Below are 20,599 nucleotides of genomic sequence, written 5' to 3'. Positions count from 1 at the left end.
TTCAACCCATAACATTGCAGTCATAAGTCATTGGATCAGCCTAATATTCGCTGCTCAGAACACAGACCACTGTCCTTGTAGAAGTTCTTTGGCCAACCATTATACAACGCTTCATTCCAACGAAGCTAGTCTTTGCAGCTCTTTACTCACGCAGACGGTATGTTTCAACCAAAGCCATTTAGAGAAAATAATGATCTCGTACGGCTTCCAGGCCAAGGTTCGTGGTCACAATGGAAGAGAGCAATGGTGCCTACGAGTAGTAGATTTACTGAGAATCGCGGACCAGGCCAAGTAGGCTACATGTGGTCAAACATCAGAAATGACTTAAACGGAGCGGCAGGATTCTGTGGAATCTATGAGTTTCAGGTTAGAGGAGGAACCCAGAGTGCAGTAGTTTACGTTGGAAGCACTTGCCCGCGCCAAGCAGATGGCGGACAATGCCGTAGATTGAAAAACAGGATCATCAACTACTGCAGACACGGAAACCATAAAGCAGATCTAATAAACTACGCACTGAGCAGTGGATATGAGCTGTGGGTCCGTTATAAGCAAGCTGGGAGTCCAGAGGAAGCTCAAGCCTGGGAAAATGCGCTGCTCGCCATGTATGATTACGCTTGGAATGTTAGAAACAACGGCAACATAAGGGTCGTCCCATAGATACTGCCTGATCGACACTGAAGCGGTAAACGGTAACATCCAATTATCCCGCGGACTTACTTCGCCATTGAACAGAAAAGTGTTTTTTGTGCCAAACCAATAGGACATGAAAAATGTTACAGCTTAACTTACGTATAGACTGAGTACTTTTAACTGCAGCCACTAATCGTCAGCGCTACACCCTTTAAAAAATCGTGTCCGATTACAGTCAATCAAAGATAGATGACGACACAAGTTCTAATATACTGATTATACCCAATACTTGCTAACATTCTTATACTTAGTAAATGCTTATGTCATGTAGGCGCAGAAATGCAGAAGAGGACTATTAAAATGTTTAGATTTATACAGTAAAGTGATGGATTCCAACTTTTAATTTTTAAAACTACTTTTGCCCGTTTTTAATCGACGAGAAAGTTTAATATCGTGTCTTAGGATTCTAGTCGTTTTGGTTTTAAGTTGATTTCTCCAACTAAACTTTGCATATATCGCTTTTACGACATTTTTTAGCTCAAATCTACCGTTGAACTAAGGGCAGCGAATAATTCTAAGAAATACCGGAAGAACGTCATTTGCCGTTCCCAAATGGCTTCTTTTCAATTAAAGCAAATCATTGTGGTTTTGAAATAAGTGTTCCGTGTGTGTGTTTATTTCATTGCGTGCTTGCGACCGAGTTTGATTATAGAATTTAGTACAACCGGTTCAGATTTTTACTGCATGCAGTTAAGAATATACTAGAATGATTCTAGACCAGTTTAGATTAAAAAAGTACGGCCATTCGATTGGAAGGACGACTGAATGTTTTGATATCTATCGACTTTTACAGCATGGTGGATTCATCAGTGATTTATGTTGCGGCCCCATTTGTTTGCGTTTTTACTTTGTTTATTTTGTTCGGTTAACTTTCTGTTTCTGTCTTTGACTGTAGTAAATGAGATGTTCATTTGTTTATTTGTTTAGCTGTCGCTCAGCTTCTCAAAGAGACCAAGCATTTTCACTGACAGTACAATAGCAGTGCCAACCGAGGTAGGCGGGAGTTGCTAGGGGGGTTCGGGGGCATGCCCCCCCCCCCCCCCCGAGAAATTTTAGTCTCTCGGAAATGCGATTTGCAGCGTTTTCTGGGCCTTTCGGTAACTTTTTTTCGAGTTAATTTAAGTGGAATTTAAAAAGCAATAATCAGAAACAAGCTACATAATCTGGGTGACTGTTAACCTCGCCAATGGTTTTGATCAGTATTTGTTCAAAAAAAATTTGAGTTAACGTACGTAGCCCCTTGAGATCGATGATATGGTAATTTTTTCATAGTATATCGACTGAATTGCTGAATTCTTTGTAATATCATGATGCGTTAAAAATATCCGATGATCGCTTATGTAAAATAAAAATGATCGGCGAAATTCGTCAAAATTTTACCGAGGCGAGTGCCTCGGTTGGCCTCATACTAGCTACGGCGCTGAATAGAACTCGAATGAATAGCTTTAATAACTTATATTCTGCCGCCGTGAGCGCGGGTAATCGGATCCACGAGGCCCGAAGCGTGGAGAAGCCGTCATTGGAATTCAAGGGTTCACTGATGTTAATCTGCTACGGTTAAAGATTGATACCGTTAAATTCCGAAAATAAGCCCCGGGGCTTACATTTTTCAAATACCCTTTTTGAGAGGCTTATATTCGGAGGGGCTTTTCTACGGAGGGAAATTTGCGTTTCAAAATCGATTGGGTTAGCCTTATAGTTGGAAGGAAATTTACTGTTTTTGCTTTGTTTTAATTTGTATTTGAGGGTAATTTCCATTGAAAATACTTTTAAGGTTAACCATCATACTTTTATTTCTCTAAAAATGAATTACAAGCGGCGCTATAAAATTTGTATCTGTTCGGTCATCCTAGGGGGGAACTTGAGTCTTTTCATAATTACAAGGGCTTCAGTATTATTTTCCCGAAAAGTTTAGATGCAGTTTAACGTATTACGAACTCAAAGTAATACTTTGATTCTGATTCCTCTCTCCATGACATTTTAGAACCCGAAACTTTTAGGTTTTCTTTTTTTCATAGGAAAAAAGCCAAACCTAGGGAGTAAATATGAAAAATTAAACTTAAGAAAAACGTGAGGAATTTATTAAATCATTCGAAATTTGTACATGAATGGAGCGGTCGTCAAGAAATTTTTAGCCGTCCTTAAGTAATAGGAAGTTCTAGGCAATATTTGCTTATACGAACCGATATTTTACAGAAAACAGTAGGTTGGGTGCCCCTATTAAGGTCCTTGGTGGTCGCAGTATGGAAGAGGACATTGGTGCCTACTATAAGCGTACAGTTATACTAAAAACTCTTCTCGGCCAGTTGCAGAGTGCAGTGGTTTACGTTGGAAGCACTTGCCCGCGAGACGCAGATGATGAGGTATGCCTCAAATCGAAAAGTAGAATCATCAACTATTTCAAATAACGGAAACCGTATAAATCAGTTCTAATAAATGGCGCATTGAGGAGATGACATGAACTGTGGGTCCGTTGTAAGTCAGTTGGGAATGCGGCACAGTAGGAGAATGAGCTGCTGGCCATGTACGATTACCCTTGGAATTTATTCCCATAGAGACACAAGAGAAGTAACTGGAGACATTAAATGAATGGCTTATGGATTAAATTCTTTACTACGTAGAACAAAACTTGTTCATGCCAATCAGAAGACTAGAAAATGTTTTGCTTAGGTTACGTAGCTAGAGATCTGACGTAGCTAGAGAACTGATTAGAAGTTTCTGAGAGTTGCTGTGTGACTGTTTTTAATACAAATAAACAGTTTCAAGTGAATGTTCAAGACAGATTGCCCTTTTGAATGTGCTTTTCCACTCACACCTTTAACCCTTTAAGCCCTAAGAGTGATCAGCGTCAAATTTCTCCATTTAATATCACTGCTTTATAAAACAGAGGGGTCATGAGAATTAAGGACATGATCACACAAGATGAATCCAATTGATACTTTAACAAATTCTCCCACTACTTCTATTTAAAACGCATAGGGATAACAAATGAGAATTTGAATTTTGATGTTAGGGTTTAAAGGGTTAAGCTCTCACAAGTTCAACCCCCAGCTGCTTCTTCTGCATTTCACAACACATTTGTAAGTAAGGTGCGAAGAGTTCGATACAAAGCGGCATAAAGAATAATGTTTACTCAATGAACCGGAAACGGTAACCTTCAAAAAACTCTACTTTCGCCGGTTCTGAAATCGATAAGAAAGACTAATATCATTGTATTCAAGGAATCTGCGTTTTTGCGGGCGACAAGAGGAGGTGGGAGACCCCAGGTAGGAGAGGTAACCCGCCTGTCCATATAATATTTCATTTTAATTCGATCACGGTTACATCTGATAGGTTGGGTGACCCGCCGCATGCTACCACATCTATCTGGCGTCCCCCACCTCCATGTAAACATGCTCTTGGTCCCTTGTCACACGTTGAAACTTTGAGGAGAGCATGTTGAAAGAGAGCACAACACAGAATGTTTACATTTTTGGCCATTAAAAGCGAACCGTTCTTGATCATGATATCTGAGTTACCTTGTCTGGGGTTTTTGATACTGGGATGAAACTTTGAAAATAAGCTCGGTGAACAAACGGAGAACAACGTGATTAAAATATTGCTCGTATCCGACCCTCATGATTTGAACCGCTTCTAAATCGTTTAAGACCTTTTAACTCACATTTATTCACCTCCAAAGACTCGGCTCTATACAATTTCCGCTGGAGCAGTTCAACTGGCAGCAAATTATTTTTTAAAAAATCGAATCTATATTACTTGAAAACATTTATTGTCGTTCATATTTTATTCAACACAATATTTATTCCCAAGCGAGTAAAAAACCCTCCTTCAGAAAATAATGTTTATCAATGAGACCTGCTCATGTAGAGGTAATATATAGACCTCATTTACGATACCAGCCATCTTTGCACGCGCATAAGGACTGGTGGGATAAATGTAATGCCACGTGGTTTCTCAGGGCGCAAACAAGCGATAAAATCTGCCAATACAAGAAATCGCGGTTGTGTTTGTTTATTTTAGACAACAGAAAACGAAGAATGTTTTATCTTAAAGACAATAATGGCAAATTATGGGTGGACGAGATTGTTGTTCCTTCGTCCATTCATTCCACTCTTGAATTTAGATCAATGATCAGTCTTCATCAGTCTCTTTATTGTCAAGTATTCAAACCTCGTTGCAGTTTTCACTAATCCCCACATAAGGGTAAGGGTACCAAATTTTTTTTTTAAGAGTTGTTTCCTGTATCTGCGTCCGATTCTTTGGCAAACTGTGATTTTCGCTTGAGAGCTTGCCAGGTATGTGATCAGAAGGTGAGTGGTAGACAATCTCATTAATAAAACTCCTAGATGATGAAATATTGTTCGAGGTTTTATGTTCTTAAAGAGACCGTGGTCTCTAGCTCTTTTAGCTGTTCACGATATCCTCTCACTGACCAGCCCTGATAACATCGACGCCGCTTTCTCAGTACGAGTAAAATACGATGTCGATGACAGCCATCACAAGAATAACCGTACACACGGAAGTGACGACAACTGGCGTGGACGCTTTGGCGTGCAAAGGGACGTTGGGACTGGGAGGAACCGAATTGGGAAAATTCACGGATGACTGGGACGAAGGTGAGTCTGGTGAAGAAGGTCTGGAGGAAGACGAAGAGGTTGTGGGTTTTGAAGAGTGGAGAGTTGGCGCTTCTGAAGAATTAAGTATAAAATTATATAAATCAGGGATGCAATGCATAATAAGGTTTCAGGCGGAAATTACATGATGCGATCGACAACATTCCTGATGCAGGACGCGTTGCCCCCGCAAAAAGACCTGATAAACTGCGAGCTTGTTTCAAGTCTTGGCATGGAGAGTCACAGGTTTAATTTCCATCGGAATTCCAAAAAAGTAACACGTTCTGTCAGAGGGGGTTGGAATGTCTTTTGAATTTTGATTCAGTAAAGCAGCCTGGTAGCCAGGAAACTTGCGCATGCATCGATATCGAGAAGGCATAGAGTCTAAATCTTACTTGTTAAAAAGGAAATGGAATATCACCGTAGCAGATAAATCGTCCTGATATATTTTTATTTTGTAACTATTTTAGAGTGCACGTGGTACTGTTTTTTTTTTTACCTTTTACTGAATGAATAACGGCGTTCTCTGTTCGAAGGCAAATTCAGGATATAAAGAAGTGTTTAGTGCAGCAGATATTTTTCAAATAGCATTTGTAATACATTGAGTTGTATTTTTGCTGTTGTTGCTATGTTTTTGGGTAGAAGGTTGGCTATTTCTTCTTCCAAAAAAGTGTAAAAATGTCAACCTTCTCCAGCTTCACCAAAAACAACTTAGCTAAACCTCGTCCCCAAGGCTTCTCGGTTACCGTCCTTTTTTTGGCGGTACCCTGTACAATTGACGTCATGTTACGAGATATTGTAAGCTTCACCAATATATGCTCAACCTAGTTGGCTTGGTTTAGAATTTGAAGCATTAGCCGGGGGAAATGAACCAATCAGAAACGTCGTCAATGTTAAGAAAGGTTTTATCTAAGGCTGACTGCGCTGCTGAGACAACTTTACTTGCAAAGTGTGTGAAAACATTTCCACGAGACGTTGTGCGCCCCCTATACTGTCCTATATGAGCTTCAACAAGGATGATTGCACAAAAAAGGCGTTAAAGCATATATAATACCTTCCGGGATTTCTAAGAAAGCAAAAACTTTACGTGTTTCGCTTTATTGACGACACTTCAATTGAACCTGACTTTATATCAATGCGTAACAAGTCTCTAAGGCCACGAAAACTTCCACTGATGATTTGCACCGCGATGTTCCAGTCACATTCTTGTATTTGTAGGAAGTTCTGAAGAGCCTTAATATTAAGCCTGGCATTGACTAGTATAATCGTTCTGCTCAGTTTGCATTTTACCTCAATGTAAGGAACTCATTGCTAGTATGTAATTTCGCATTTAAAACTAAAGGGCTAATAATTTCTTAGAAAACTTTTCTAAGTTGTAGCCCTTTAGTTTTAAGGGGATTCAGTGTTCGCAAGTCGAATTTTAGTTTGTATAGTGGCTGGTTACAGTCAACCGGGTGCAGTTATTCGTTCTGGTGTTCAATAAATTGGCGAGGCGATCGAAGGCCGATTGCTCCGGTGTATATCCAATGAAACGTAAGTTTGCTTGGAAGGCCGCAAACAGTTTCTTTAAATTTCCTTCCAACTTCTTTCATTCCCACAAAATTTTCCCATTTATTTGCAGGGAAAAGTTATTGTCGTCGCCGTTTACAAATGATGCAACCATATGTATTAGCAAAGGTTAGACCAGGGGTTCTACGAGCTCTGAAAAGAGGTCCTGGTCCAAGTCATTTGCTATCGCGGTGTTAGCCATTATCCAGTTAATTGAAACTTTACGAACATAAACGCAAGCCAGCAGTGTCGATCAGAATTCAAACTTCGCGCGTCGAAAGCCCTTATTAATCAGCCGATTTATGTAAACACCCTGTTTACAGATGATTACATTTAGTTTATAACAATGGAGTTTAGCTGCTTATTGTTTATTCATGCAAACAATTGTTATACCGTAAGACAAAGACTTAACCAGCGAGCAAGCTCTCCTATTTGGGCAAGCGAAGCGAGCCTCGCGAGAATGCGCGAGCGAGGGGCCGCGCGTTCTCGGGAGACCTGTTTCACTCGCCCAAAGGAGAGCTTGCTCGCAGGCTAACAAAGACTTGACTCTAAACACGCACGGATTTTGAACCTCCGATTTTTAAGGGTAAAAGTCTACAACTTCTTCTGCTTAAGATTAGGCGAAAAAGTTGTCAATGTGTAGGGGAGAGGTGCATCTTCGATAATCCGTTGTTTTATACGTAGTTTGTCGCTTATTTGCTTAAAAAAATCCAAACGGAATCTTAATGCGCTCTTAACCCATACTAGAAATACCGAAAAAACAGAATTTTGAAAGCAAAAAGTCTACAAGTTATTCTCGTTGAATTTTGCTGGTTTTTACGTAACGTTGAAGATTAGCCCTTTAACTACAAAACGCCGCTGTTTTATCTTAAAAAAGTAGACTATAGGTATTTAAAATGACGATTTTTCTGAGTGATCTTCGCCAAAATCCTTCCTTTTCTCTCTTATTGTGGCGCTTTTGTGCGGCGTTCATGCTTGAATAGCCCGCCACGGTAGCCCATTATTATGCGTAGATGTCTAGCCATTTTGCCCGATGAGCGCAGGTTCTCACAATGCTACCGTTTAATCTTAAGAAACCACAAACATTTTGATTGGCTAATTACGTGTAAACTAATTTTTCACGTGGCATGGAAAGCCAAAAGCAAGTTGCGGCGTGGTATATGAATCTCCCGCTGCAAATGACAGCTGAAATGACATACGTAAGTTAATGTTCTGTTTCAACCCATAACATTGCAGTAATAAGTCATTGGATCAGCCTATAGCTAATATTCGCTGCTCCTACTAAACACAGACCATTGTCCTTGCCGAAGTTCTTTGGCGAACAATTATTTAACGCTTTATTCCAACGAAGCCAGTCTTTGCAGCCCTTTACTCACGAAGACGGTATGTTTCAACCAAAGCCATTTAGAGAAAATAATGATCTCGTACGGCTTCAAGGCCAAGGTTCGTGGTCACAATGGAGGAGAGCAATGGTGCCTACGAGTAGTGGCTATACTGAGAATCGCGGACCAGGCCAAGTAGGCTACATGTGGTCAAACATCAGAAATGAGTTAAACGGAGCGGCAGGTTTCTGTGGAATTTATGAGTTTCAGGTTAGAGGAGGAACCCAGAGTGCAGTAGTTTACGTTGGAAGCACTTGCCCGCGCCAAGCAGACGGCGGACAATGCCGTAGATTGAAAAACAGGATCATCAACTACTGCAGACATGGAAACCATAAAGCAGATCTAATAAACTACGCACTGAGCAGTGGATATGAGCTGTGGGTCCGTTATAAGCAAGCTGGGAGTCCAGAGGAAGCTCAAGCCTGGGAAAATGCGCTGCTCGCGATATATGATTACCCTTGGAATGTTAGAAATAACGGCAACGTAAGGGTCGTCCCATAGTGACGTACGCTGCCTGATCGACACTGAAGCGGTAAACGGAGACATCCAATTATTCCATGGACTGAATTCGCCATTGTACAGCAAAGTGTTTATTTTTTTGCCAAACCAGTAGTACATGAAAATTTTATAGCTTAACTTACGTATAGACTGAGCACGATATCAGTGACCGTTTAATCTGAGTACTTTTAACTGCAGCCACTAATCGTCAGCGCTACACCCTTTAAAAAATCGTGTCCGAGTACAGTCAATCAAAAAGAGATGACGACACAAGTTCCAATAGACCCAATACTTGCTAACAACCTTACTCTTAGTAAATACTTATGTCATGTAGACGCAGAAATTCAGAAGAGGACTATTAAAATGTTTAGATTTATGCAGTGAAGTGATGGATTCCAACTTTTAATTTTTAAAACTACTTTTGCCCGTTTTTAATCGACGAGAAAGTTTAATATCGTGTCTTAGGATTCTAGTTGTTTTGGTTTTAAGTTGATGTCTTCAACTAAACTTTGCAGATATCGCATTTACGACATTTTTTTAGCGCAAATCTACCGTTGAACTAAGGGCAGCGAATAATTCTAAGAAATATCGGAAGAACGTCATTTGCCGTTCCCAGAATTAAAATATCTTTGTCACTCACCCCTCAATGATTCAGCGTTCAAGAATAGATTACTTTGGAAAAAACCCCTTTGTCCTCCTTGACTCGAGCAAAACGGGATTATGAATAAGCTATTGAATAATTATGTTTGGAATAAACGGGATAATATGGTGGCTGCGAGAGAAATATGACCATTACGACGTTGAGGCCAAGACTCTAATTGACACTAAGGATCTAAGCTGAGGTAGCTAACAAATGATATATAAACTGCTACAACGTGTTATATTACATTTTTACGTTTAACTTCTTTTAGACCAGCTCTGGCTTCAAAGCTGTGTCAATTAAATCTATTAAACATGCCAGAAAAAAGTAAGGACGGCGAAGCTAAGCGCCCTCCGAAACCTTGCTGCAAGTTATAGGGTTGAAGGAGAAATTTCGAAGATGCGCGCGCGCGCACGAGAGCAGAAAAGGAGAGGCCTCCTCTCCCCTTCATGTCCCCTTCGCGCGCTCTATAAAAACAAAACAATAAAACTAACCAACGCCTTCCACGCAGGATAGGGTCTCCAATAGACAAATATAACAGATTGTAATTGATTTGAAACCTTTAGTTCAAATGGGGCATGATGTATTAAATAAGAAAGTAAGGACTCTGCTCCGTGGTTCGGACCACAAGGTATTAATAGGACCAAACTGAGGCGCCAAAAAATCTCAGCTTTTTTCTAGAAAAATGATTCATTTAGATGGAATTATTTCTTAGAAAAACCGCAAGAATCCATAATTGTTATGTAAATGAGAATGCAATCTTTGATTGGTTAATGTGTAACCCCCCCTGACTCACTGACACAAGACTTACTTAATTGCATAAAGGTATAAGGGACGACAAGTTGACATGAGTTTTGGCTTAGCTTGGCTCGACAAATACAGAAGAGATCATATTTAACGGACTGACAGAGCTTCAAGAGATTCTACACTCAGAATGGCTCAAGCTCAAAGAAAGTTAAGAGAAAACAGTAATCTTCAGTTTCCACAAAGCCAAAATTGGTCGGCATGGAAGACAGCCATGGTTCCGCTGTACAATGGAACAAACACTGTAAACCGCCACTAGAACCAGGTAGGATTCATCTGGAAATATATACTGTACGACGGCAATTTACAGGAACTCTGTGGAATTTATGAATGGAGAGCAATTCGACAGGACCAGTCAAATCGAGTCGTCTGTGTTGGAAGCACGTGCACTCGTTGTGGCCATTATGAACCACTGCAAAGCAGAATCCTTGGGTATTGCAGTCATGGTAATCATAAAGCAGACCTGATAAATGACGCGTTAACAAAAGGATATACACTGGAGGTCCGTTATAAGCAGGCTTGCAATGAGCCACAAACCAGAAACCTTGAGAATGAGCTACTTGACATGTATGATTACGCTTGGAATAAGAGGCGCAATGGCGGAAAACGTGGTATAAGACTATTGCCAATCTGATACGTGGTCATATGGTGTACGAAGATATAAGAGGCCAACTAAAGGCTGTGAGAAAGTAACTCTAAAGGAACTTTCCTCCACCTGTTTATTTTCCTTTCTTTTTTTAGAGGACGGTAGAAAGATAATACGATAAGAATGGCTTCAGTGTTTGTTTGTGAATATTTTGGGTGTAATAGCAGCGGTGTTTTAATCACTGAATATATATGGTTAGGAATTATCTTTGAACATGATTTAGAGTGAATAGATTCACCAAATTCTGCTCCTTGTGTAATCGACATTTTATTTTTGAGCGAGTGCACACGAGTAAACTTAGGAGGAACATTAACGTATTCGTGAATACATATGTTAGCCGATAATTAAGTGGATTGTGAGATTCTCTAACCTACAAAAAGTGTTATTAGGTGAGTAGGCAGCCTACGGCAAAGCCCAATCAAAAAAAGAGCGCCGCTTCCAGTGCAGAGATAAGACAATAGAAGACGGATCAAATTACGTTTCCCGTCTCCCCTCCCCTGCGTCAGTATAGGATTCAGGATGAGAAATTTTTGCTGAACACCAAACAGCACATTTTTCTCAAGTTCAATGATTTTAGGCCGGGTTAGGAAAATAAGTGAGTTGAGTCCCATTTAGGAATTAGGATCCTTATTCAAGCACCGAATTTGAAACTTCATAGTCCTTTATACTAGTTCGGTGTTGTGCAAATACTCTTGACGACAAAAGACTTGCCGGTGTTTAAATCAAACAAGACGTTATGGGAGCTTACACTTCGGCTTCATGGTTGTGAATTAATTGTGAATGCGGGGGAATAGTAAGAAATGATATTTTTCCGGATACCTTTCCATACAAATACCCTTACTTTTCTCATTTTGTGTAACAGACGTGTTAACTTCTTCGCCGGAAGTCTGCCAGGTGCATGACCGCGTGGCCCAATTCGATTTTAATTTCAGTCATAAATAAATGCGCACCACGAGATCTTAGTTCCGCGTCCTTTGTTTGCGACTCTACAGCAACACTTTCTCATTTTGTGTAACAGACGTCTTAACTTCTTCACTGGAAGTCTGCCAGGTGCATGACCGCGTGGTCCAATTCGATTTTAATTTCTGTCATAAATAACTGCGCACCAGGAGGTCTCAAATCCACTTCTTTTATTTCCTCTACAACAAGACTTTCCTTATGTACAGTTAACTCTACACCTTCTCCAGTAGCCTGAAATTCATCCGATTGCTTCGAGTCGTTTCCTCCTTTCAACAACGTCTGAATCGACCGGCCGTTAATGCGCGCCGTCCAGTGACGTCACTCACTACCCGAAAACCGGGTAGTGATTTTGATTGGTTGATTGTCTAAACATTCGCATAATTATGTATAATTATGAAAAATTTTAGCGGAATGTCGCTTGATATTCAGCGGATCGCATCCCTGGCATTCTTTCGTTTAGTTCAAACATTTCGATAAACTTAATCTTTATCTTAAACAGCAAAATTGCCCTTGTCTTCGAAACTGGCATGCTCGATTGAACTGCGAATGAAGAATCATTGCGGAGAGTCGGTAGGTTTTTCATTTAGAGCCGCTTTGTGGTTTCGGCGGCCGGTGATTTTGTTTACGCGAAGTTTTCTGAGATCAACGTTATAATTCGAACTTCTTGCTATTTTTACCGTCAAGTGTAATTATTCTGTTAGCTTTTCTTTCTTGTCTCCTTGTTTTTTTTTCTTCGCTAAGGACCAAATAGCTTCTTTTCAATTAAAGCAAATCATTGTGTTTTTGAAATAAGTGTTTCGTGTGTGTGTTTATTTCATTGCGTGCTTGCGACCGAGTTTGATTGTAGAATTTAGTACAACCGGTTCAGATTTTTACTGCCTGCAGTTGATACTTTGAACGTTAAACATGAATTTCAATCGAAAAAAATAAAGCAATTCTGTATCATGAAGACATTTCCGAACGATATTTCTCGGTTTGCCACTTGAAAATCGTGTTTTACTTTTTGCATGAATTAAAGCAAAGCTCAAGGAGTAGTGACGTCACTGGACGGCATTAACGGCCGGTCGATTTAGACGTTACTGAGGGAGTAATAACGACTCGAAGTAATCGGATGAAATTCAGGCTACTTCTCCAGCAACGTCACTTAAACTAACATCAGTCCACTCCCTTACAAAATCTCCTGAAAATGCACAATTTCCACATCGAGGATAATTCATGTACAGCATTTCAACATAAACTAGAACTACGTATCTCTCAATAACTCACGCGCCACTCAAGTTAAGCCTTGTAGGGCCGGGTTAGGATCTGGATAGTTAACCCACCGCGAATATCGTCGTGGAGGTCCCTACTTTGTTCTTTCCTTTCTTCTTCTTCCTTTTTGCGTATTGTGTGGTTGTTTTGTTGGCATTTCTGAAAGAGGATAAATATACCTAACTTTCTACGTTTGGAATGAATCATACGAAGTTAAAATTAAAGCCGTCTTAAATGATTCAAGATTAAATTTGGGCATTTAAAATGATGTTTTCCCTAATAATGTTTTCTTGAAGTGCAATGGACGGTCATTTCAAACGTGAAGTGTTACAAATGCAACCGTTTAGGAGGGGGGGAGGGGGGGGGGCAGTCCTATATGAAACCACAACATCGTTTTGATTGGACACTATGATTGCGTGTAAACTTATTTTTCACGTGGCATGCATAGATAAAGCCATTTGGATGTTGGCAAGTTGTGGCGTGATATATGAATTTCTCGCTGAAAATCACATTATGTAAGTCAATGTTCTTTTTCTACCAATAACATTGCAGTCATAAGTCATTGCATGGATCAGCCGTATACTCGCTGCTTCTGCTAAACACATGCAGACTTTTGTCCTTGCAGTAGGTCTTAGGCCAAATATTATTTAACGCGTCATTCCAACGAAGCCAGTTTCTCACTAACCTCCCTCGCAGCCCGTTAGAATACTCACGCAGACGGTATGTTTCAGCGGCCGTTTAGGGAACACAATGATCTTGTACGGCTCCAAGGTCAATGCTCGTGGTCACAATGGAGGAGAGCAATGTAACCTACACGTCACGTCATGTCTGTTTGTTCTTGTTTTATGTGTTACAACAGCGGAGGTTTAATCATTAAATGTATATATGGTTGGAAAAGTATCTTTGAACATGATTTAGAATGAATTGATTCATCAAATTCTGAGTCTGCACACAAGGAAACTTAGGAGGAACATTTAGGTATTCGTGACATATGTTAGCCAGAAGAAGATCGTGAGATTCTGCAACCTACCAGAAGTGTTATTAGTACGCTGCCTACGGCAAAGCCCAATCAAAAAAAGAGCGCCGTTTCCTGTGCAGAGAAAAGACAATAGAACACGGATCAAATTACGATTCCCCTCTCCTCTCCCCGGCGTAGAAGATTGAGGAAAATAAATTTTCCTGAACACCAAACAGCACATTTTTCTTAAGTTCAATGTTTATATAGGGCTAGGAAAATGAGTGAAATGAATCCCATTTAGGAATTAGGATCTTTATACAAGCAGTTTGAAACTTGGTCCAATTGTTCGAAGGCCCATTAGCGCTAACCCAGGGTTAGATTTTAACCCGGGTGTTTCTTTTTCTTTCGTTCAAAAGCATTTTTCCGAATCATTTTCTCTCTTCTTTTTAGAGCATCTTATCATCAAATTGTAGGCAAAAGAACAAAACTGAATTTGCTTTTTAAGCTTTCATATCTGAAATCAAATTTCGCTCTAACCCTGGGTTAACTTAACCTTGATTTGAACAACCCGGCCCAGAGTCCTTTATACTAGTGTTTAGCGTTGTGCAAATACTCTTGACGTATCAAAGACTTGCCCTTGATCAAAATCAAATTTAAAAAAATCAGTAATGCTAGCACGAACACAGACTTCAACTTCAGCCCTCGGGTCTTAGTAAACAATTTCTGCTTTCAAGGTCTTTGGAAGTGGACAAACGTTTTAGTAGCCTCGATTACCAGCCGCTGTTCGGGAAATGAGCCCGCCCTCCTCCCCAAGAGAGCGCCTAATGTTTTAGCAGAAAGCCAAACAGGCGTAAAGCATGAAGAATTTTGAGGGAATTGAAGCAAAATAAATTATTCTGCTACAGATTTTAGTGCTGTTTGCCGTTAAAAAACTTTCACGGTTCCTCGGGTGTCGTGCAACGAAAGGTGGATCCGTGCAAGTTTTTGTCTGTTTGTTGGATCAGCCCAAATAACCGAGGCTCCTGTTATCGCAGACTGTTGTCCTCGCAGTAGTTCTTTGGTGAAACATTAGTTACCGCCTTCATTCCGACGAAGCCATTTTCGCGATCACTAACCTCCTTCGCAACCGTTAATCATGCAGAAGGTATGTCTCAACAAAAAGCCGCTTAGAATAAATAACTATCTCGTAAGGTTTCAAGGCCATTTAAAGTCAGGGGCACCCAATTACGACGTTTTCTCCTTAAAGCATTGAAAAGTTCTTTTTTTAAATTAGGCTATTCAGTGTTCAGAGTACTTTTAGACATCTCTAGAAATGAATTCTAAGCGGCGCTATAAAATTTGTATCGTATCTGTTCCGTCATCTTAGTAAACTTGAGGTTTTTCGAAATGACAAGTGTCAGTGTTATTTTCCTGAAAATTTTAGGTGCAACTGAACGGTTAACGAAATATCGAAGGCATTTTATGAATTGGGCCGCCTTCAGAAAATCGTAGGGATTTTTTTTTCGAAAATTGTACCTGAATGGCACACTTATCTAGAAATCTTTAGCCGTATTCAAGTTATAGAAAATTCCAGGCAGTATTTGCTTCTCCGAACAGATATTTTACAGAAAACAGTCGTTGGGTGCCCCTGATAAAAGGAGGCAGATTCTTGATAACGGCCACGTAGTGAAAATAGCTGATCCTTACCGTGAATGAAATTAAATCGTGCTGCCTGAACGTTTAATTATAGTAACGTTACTTGGCAAAAACTGAGAATAAAGGAAATTGGCGAATTGGTGGCGAATTAATTTACGTTGTTTGGGTAAACAAATTGGCATTTCTGAAAGAGGATAAACGTATTTACCTAACTTTCTACGTTTGGATTTAAAGATTTAAATATATAAAGATTAAATTTGAGGCTCTAAAATCATGTTTGCCTTCATGATGTTTTCTTAAAGGGCAATGGACAGTCATTCCAAACGTGAAGTGTTAGAAATATTTAACATGAATAAGAAAAATGTTGTTGCTCGATTTCTTTCCTTAAACCGGAACCAAATGGTCGATAATTTACGACTTTTCGAAAAATAGTCACGTGACATACTATGTGATGCTTTAAAGGGCGTTAACTTGTTTATGTTTGCCAAATTTTGATTCAGCGCCATCATCTTTGTCGAAGTTACAGCCGGATAAATCATTTCCCACCGGTTAGCTGACTAACTCCAGAAGTCAAGCCGTGTGTATCGATGTGACATTGACGCGGCCATGTCTTCTTTTGTCTAAGCTTACGGTTGTTTGAAGTAAATGAAGTGCGCCTCGCGATTGAAAAAAAATAGTTAACATTTAAGCCAAGATAAGGATGAACTGACTTATTTTTGAAGTCAAGTCCTGGGTATAAGGGGAAAGGGCTCGTGAAAATCAACTAATGCCTTCGATTCTGATTGATGCCCACCTAGCAGTTATTTTGAGTTATTTCAGAAGAGAGGAAAAGAAATATATTAGAATGATTCTAGACCAGTTTAGATTAAAAAAGTAGGGCCATTCGATTCGAAGGACGACTAAATGTTTTGATACGTGCCTAATTTTTACAGCATAGTGGATTTATCAGTGATTTATGTTGCGGACCCATTTGCTTGCGTTTTTACATTGTTTATTTTGTTCGGTTAACTTTCTGTTTCTGTCTTTGACTGTAGTAAATGAGAAGTTCATTTGTTCACTTGTTTAGCTGTCGCCGAGCTTCTCAAAGAGACCAAGTATTTACACTGACAGTACAATAGAACAGATGCGTAGCTTTACTTAGGGCCTGTTTACATGGAGTGGGGGACCCCGGTCTAGTGGGGTAGGTTTCTTTTGTTTTGTGTTCCCCAGAGCGTGAAAACAAAAGAAACCAACCCCACTAGACCGGGGTCCCCCACTCCATGTAAACAGGCCCTTATTCGGCAGCCCTGAGCGAGGGTAATCGAATCCACGAGGCGCGAAGCGTGGAGAAGCCGTCATTGGAATTCAAGGGTTCACTGTTATTAATCTACTACGGTTAAAGATGAGTTGATTGAATATGGATTAAGTTTTGAAAGATGGAGGTATTGTGCTGAAGTGTTCTGTTGAGACGGTTTTGTGTTGTTATACTGTGCAGTGATTTACGGATCCGCCCAAACCATCCGGGTGGTATGGCAAATATATAGAGAAAGAACAATAGGGGAGGTATCAGCCAATGAGCAAGGACTGACGTCATCAAATCTGATGAAAGTGATTGGATAGTGCCTTTTGTTTCTGTGATACTCGGTTTATTTAGTAGTAATTTGCAATTGAATGAGATGAAATGAGGGACAATGAAATTTTAAGAAATATAGAATATGTTTCTTGCTGGCCGGCCGCTTAAACAATTTAAGATGTTCTTGGACGCGCGTGAAAAGATACAGTCTTGATTCTGATAAAGCCTCTTTCCTGATATAGGATCGCTAAGGTCGAAAATAAAAAAGATCAATTAACTATCGCAACGATTAACTGCAAGACAACTCTTCAACAAACCGGAGCTTTCCAGTATCATTATTGGTGCGGTTGCCGACTATAGTTCAGATTGCTACTTTGTTCGGCGATATGCCGATCAGCGCCATCTGAATCAAACCATTGCGCGTATCCAGGTTCATATCCTATAGGGATATTAACGACTGAGTACTGATAGTCCGGACAACAACAATCAAGTTATTTAACTTAGCATAATTTAATTATACGGGCTGGAAATGACAAAAACCGTGCTGTGTTTGACTATTTCTGTTTTTGGTGCGTAAACACAAACCAATAGATTTTAGTCGCTTTGATCGTAAACTGCGCAACAAATCGGTGAGAGAAAGATTTTAAAAGTTTTACTAAATCCTACCGGTTCACGTAATCGTCAAAATGGTGTTTCGTTGCTTCTGTTTATATTCGTTGATATTGTTTCAAAAATTCTTAAAAACAAGCTCAATTCCCACAAGTTATAGAGCCCTTCTTTTGTTACAACAAACAATAACGATGCAAATCAGCACTGAAACAACGTAACCTGACGGCCGGGTTGTTTGCGAAGCTGGGTTTAAGATCTAACCCAGGGTTAGTGCGAAATTTGAACTCAGATAAAAATGATACCGTTAAATTCCGAAAATAAGCCCCGGGGCTTATATTTTTCAAATACCCTTTTTGAGGGGCTTATAATCGGAGGGGCTTTTCTACGGAGGGAAATTTGCGTTTCAAAATCGATTGGGTTAGCCTTATAGTTGGAAGGAAATTTACTGTTTTTGCTTTGTTTTACTTTGTATTTGAGGGCAATTTCCATTGAAAACACTTTTTAGGTTATCCAGCATACTTTTATTTCTCTAAAAATGAATTACAAGCGGCGCTATAAAATTTGTATCTGTTCGGTCATCCTAGGGGGGAACTTAAGTCTTTTCATAATTGCAAGGGCTTTAGTATTATTTTCCCGAAAAGTTTAGATGCAGTTTAACGTATTACGAACTCAAAGTGATAATTTGATTCTGATTCCTCTCTCCATGACATTTTAGAACCCGAAACTTTTAGGTTTTCCTTTTTTCAAAGGAAAAAAGCCAAACCTGAGGAGTAAAATATGAAAAATTAAACTTAAGAAAAACATGAGGAATTTATTAAATTATTGGAAATTTGGACATGAATGGAGCCGGTCGACAAGAAATTTTAGCCGTCCTTAAGTAATAAAAAGTTCTAGGCAATATTTGCTTCTACAAACAGATATTTTACAGAAAAAAGTAGGTTGGGTGCCCCTATTAAGGTCCTTGGTGGTCGCAGTATGGAAGAGGACATTCAGGTGCGTACTATAAGAAATGTGCAGTTTTACTAAAAACTCTTCTCGGGCAGTTGCAGAGTGCAGTTGTTTACGTTGGAAGCACTTGCCCGCGAGACGCAGATGATGAGGTATGCCTCAAATCGAAAAGTAGAATCATCAACTATTTCAAATAACGGAAACCGTAAAGCAGTTCTAATAAATGGCGCATTGAGGAGATGACATGAACTGTGGGTCCGTTTTAAGTCAGTTGGGAATGCGGCACAGTAGGAGAACGAGCTGCTGGCCATGTACGATTACCCTTAGAATGTATTCCCATAGAGACACAAGTAACTGGAGACATTAAATGAATGGCTCATGGATTAAATTCTTTACTACGTAGAACAAAACTTGTTCGTGCCAATCAGAAGGCTAGAAAATGTTTTGCTTAGGTTACGTAGCTAGAGATCTGACGTAGCTAGAGAACTGATTAGAAGTTTCTGAGCTTTGCTGCGTGACTGTTTTTAATAGAAATAAACAGTCTAGTGAATGTTGATTGCCCTTTGGTGCTTTTCCACTCACAAGCTCTCACAAGTTCAACCCCCTGCTCAGTACTGCATTTCACAACACATTTGTAAGTAAGGTGCGAAGAGTCCGATACAAAGCGGCATAAAAAATAATGTTTACTCAATGAGCCGGAAATTGTGACCTTTCAAAAACTCTGCTTTCGCCAGTTTTGAAATCGACGAGAAAGTATAATATCATTGTATTCAAGGAATCTGCGTTTTGCGGGCGACAAGAGGAGGTGGGGGACCCCAGGTAGGACAGGTAACCCGCCTCTCAATATAATATCTTATTTTCTGATTCGATCACCGTTACATGATAGGTAGGGTGACCCGCCGCATGTTACCACACCTATCTGGGGTCCCCCACCTCCATGTAAACATGCTCAGTAAGTCACTTGCCACACGTAGAAAGTTCGAGGAGAGCATCTTGAAATAGAGCCCAACACAAAATGTTTACATTTTTGGCCATTAAAAGCGAACCGTTCTTGATATCTGGGTTACTTTGTCTGGGGTTTTTGATACCGGGACGAAACTTTGGATTATAATCAGCTTTAATAAGCTCAGTGAACAAACGGAGAACAACGTGATTAAAATATTGCTCGTATCTGACCCTCATGATTTGAACCGCTTCTGAATCTTTTAAGACCTTTTAACTCACATTTATTCACCTCCAAAGACTCGGCTCTATACAATTTCCGCTGGAGCAGTTCAACTGGGAGCAAATTATTTAAAAAAAAAATCGAATCCATATTACTTGAAAACATTTATTGTCGTTCATAATTCATTCAACACAATATTTATTCCCAAGCGAGTAAAAAACCCTCCTTCAGAAAATGATGTTTATCAATGAGACCTGCTCATGTAGAGGTAATATATAGACCCCATTCACGATACCCGCTATATTTGCACGCTCATAAGGACTGGTGGGATTAATTTCTTGTCACGTGGTTTCCTAGGGGGCAAACAAGCGATAAAATCTGCCAATACAAGAAATCGCGCTTGCATTTTTTTTATTTTTGGCAACAAAAAACGAAGAACGTTTTATCTTAAAGACAATAATGGCAAATTATGGGTGGACGTGATCGTTGATACATTTTTTTAATGCAGTAGGGACGGTAGATGTCCTCACAGCAAGCAATAATGACGTGAAACTAGTCTAAAATTGAACTGAGTATTTTGCAAATGTCAAATTACCTTATCGTTTTGAGAGGATAAACAAACTCGACCGCGATAACTCGTATTGACACATTTTATCACTTGTTTGCCCCCTGAAATACCGCGAGACATTTCTTTTATCCC

Source organism: Porites lutea, chromosome 10, assembly GCF_958299795.1.
Source record: "Porites lutea chromosome 10, jaPorLute2.1, whole genome shotgun sequence".
NCBI classification, from domain to species: Eukaryota; Metazoa; Cnidaria; class Anthozoa; order Scleractinia; family Poritidae; genus Porites; species Porites lutea.
This window is presented reverse-complemented; position numbering follows the sequence as displayed.